Source organism: Carlito syrichta, unplaced genomic scaffold (genome assembly GCF_000164805.1).
Source record: "Carlito syrichta isolate Samal-C Ts95f unplaced genomic scaffold, Tarsius_syrichta-2.0.1 Scaffold262834, whole genome shotgun sequence".
NCBI lineage: Eukaryota > Metazoa > Chordata > Mammalia > Primates > Tarsiidae > Carlito > Carlito syrichta.
The window spans coordinates 435,438-438,952 of NW_007206930.1; positions in this window are offsets into that span (position 1 = coordinate 435,438).

Sequence of the window (3,515 nt, forward strand, 5' to 3'; positions counted from 1 at the left end):
AAATAAACACAATCAGAAACACAAAAGAAGAAGTCACATCTGACCCTGAAGAAATACAAAAGATCATTAGAGACTACCATGTACACTTGTATGGAAACAAACTTGAAAACCTTAAGGAAATGGAGGACATTCTGACATCACACAACCTGCCTAGGTTGAAACAAGAAGAAATTGAGACCCTAAATAGAACAATAACAATTAAGGAAATTGACTATGTAATAAGAAAATTTACCTACAAAAAAAACTCTGAACCAGATGGCTTTCCAGCAGAATTCTATAAGACATTTAAGGAGGAGCTGATAACAATCCTACTGAAAGTATTCCAGGCAATTGAGAAAGAAGGAACTCTCCCCAAATCATTTTATGAAGCCAACATCACATTGATACCCAAGCCAGGTAAAGACCCAACAAAGAAAGTGAACTACAGGCCAATATCTTTGATGAACATAGTTGCAAAAATTCTCAACAAGATCCTAGTAAACCGGATTCAACAACACATCTCAAAAATCATCCATCCTGACCAAGTAGGCTTCATCCCTGGGTCACAAGGCTGGTTCAGCATTCGCAATACCATAAATGTAATTAAATACATCAACAGACATCAAAGCAAAAACCACATGATTATATTATTAGATGCAGAAAAAGCTTTTGATAAAATCCAGCATCCTTTCTTGATAAAAACCCTTGAACATCTAGGCATACATGGAAAATACCTCAAAATAGTAAGGGTCATCTATAAGAAACCCACAGCCAGCATACTCCTAAACAGACAAAAATTGGAACCATTTCCCCTGAAAACTGGAACAAGACAAGGATGCTCACTCTCACACCTCCTGTTCAATATAGTATTGGAAGTCCTGGCTAGAGCAATCAGAAAGGAGATCAAGGGTATCCAAATAGGAGAAGAGAAAGTCAAGTGTCTCTCTTTGCAGATGACATGATTGTGTACCTTGAAAACCCAAGAGAATCTGTCAAAAGTCTCCTTGCACTGATAAAGGACTTTGGCAAAGTCTCAGGGTATAAAGTAAATGTGCCAAAGAAAATTGCATTGCTTTACAGCAATAATAAATAAACAGAAACCCAAATAAAAAGCAAAATCCCATTCACAATAGCCACACACACAAAAAAATACCTTAGCATCTTCCTAACCAGAGACATGAAAGACCTTTACAATGAAAACTACAAAACACTGCTCAAAGAAATCAAAGATGACACAAACAAGTGGAAAAATATCCCATGCTCATGGATTGGAAGAATCAACATTGTGAAGATGTCCATCCTACCTAGGCAATCTACAGATTTAATGCAATACCCATCAAATTACCAGCAACATTCTTCTCAGATCTAGAAAAAGCAATACAGGGATTCATATGGAAACACAAATGACCAAGAATAGCCAGAATAATCCTCAGCAAAAAACCAAAACAAAGCAGGAGACATCATAATACTAGACTTTAAACTTTACTATAAAGCTACCATAATTAAAACAGCTTGGTATTGGTACAAGAACAGGCATACAGACCAATGGAATAGAATTGAGATTCCAGAAGCAAAACCCCAATTTCTCAACCAACTCATCTTCAACAAAGCTTCCACCACCCATCACTGGGGAGAGGAGAACCTATTCAGTAAATGGTGCTGGTAAAACTGGCTTACCACATGCAGAAGATTCAAACAAGACCCCTATCTATCCCCATACACAAAAATTAACTCTAAATGGATCAGAGACCTAAATGTAAAACCTCAAACCATAAGAACTTTAGAAAATGCAGGACACACCTTATGGAAGTTGGAACTGGCATTCAATTCCTGAGCAAAACTCGAAACGCATGGGTCATAAGAGATAAGATAGACAAGTGGGACCTCATTAAACTGACAAGCTTCTGCAAAGCCAAATAAACCATCAAGAAAGCAGAGACAGCCCATAGACTGGGAAAAAGTATTTGCCAACTCCATGTCTGATAAAGACCTAACATCTAAGATCTATAAGGAACTCAAACGTGCTGAAAAGAAAAAAACAAACAACCCCATTACAAAGTAGGCAAAAGATATGAACAGATACTTCTCAAAAGAAGACATACGAGCGGCAAACAGATACATAAAGAAATGTTCAACCTCACTAGTCATCAAGGAGATGCAAATTAAAACTACACTGAGATACAACCTAACTCTAGTCAGAATGGCCATTATCAATAACAAAAAATAACAGATGCAGTAGAGGATGTGGTGAAAAGGGAACACTTCTACACTGTTGGTGGTAGTGTAAACTAGTGCAGCCTCTGTGGAAATCAGTGTGGCGATTCCTAAAAGCTCTAAAAAGCGACCTTCCATATGACCCCGCAATACTCCTACTGGGAATATACCCTGAAGAACTCAAATCACTCTATAAAAAAGATACTTGCACACATATGTTTATCACAGCATTGTTCACAATAGCAAGATCATGGAACCAACCATGCTGTTCATCAAAAGAGAACTGGATTAAAAAATGTGGTACATATACACAATGGAATATTACGCAGCCATAAAAAAGAATAAAATCATGAATTTTGCAGCAACCTGTTTGGAATTGGAGTTTATCATACTGAGTGATCTCTCACAGAAACAAAGATCTGATTATCACATGTTCTCACTCATAAGTGGACCTTGAGCAACTATCGTAATACTATAAGAAAAGAATTGACAGTGGCGGGAAACTATCAGGGGGAGGGAGGGGAAGGGAGGTGGGATTAACGGTAGTCAATAGCTGTCTGGGGAAGGGAGGGCACACCTCATCAACAAGGGTACCTGTACAATGCATATTTGTATACCTAACTCTTAACTGTACCCCACAATTGTAAAATAAAAAATGTTAAAGAAAAAAAAAGTTGTAAAATAATTTTTTCCTGAATGTTATTAGATAATCATATGATTTTTGTCTTTCATTCTGTTGATGTGGTTTATTACATTTATTGATTTATGAATGTTGAATCATCCTTGAATCCCAGGAAAAAATTCTGCTTGATCATGGTAAATGATCCTTTTAATGTGTTGTTGAATTTGGTCTGCTAGTATTTGTTGAAGACTTCTGCATCTATGTTTTTCAAAGATATTGGTATATAGGTTTCTTTTCTTGAAATGTTCTTGTCTGGTTTTGACATCAGAACAATACTGGCCTTGCAAAAAAAGAATTTGGAAACATTTCCTCTTATTTTTTGGAAAGTTTGTTGAGAATTGGCATTAGTTCTTCTTTGTATGTTTGGTAAAATTCAGCAATGAAGCCATCGGGTTCTTTTATTTCCCCCATGGTAGACTTTTTATTATTAATTTAATCCTCGCTCATTATTGCTCTGTTCAGATTCAGTGCTGGTGGATTGTGTGTGCCTAGGAATTGGTCCATTTCTTCTAGGTTATACAATGTTTTAGCATATAATTGTTCTTATGAACCTTTGTATTTTTGTGGTGTCAGTTACAATATCTCCTCTTTCATTTCCAGTTTTATTCATTTGAGCCTTTTCTCTTTTTTCTTGATTAGT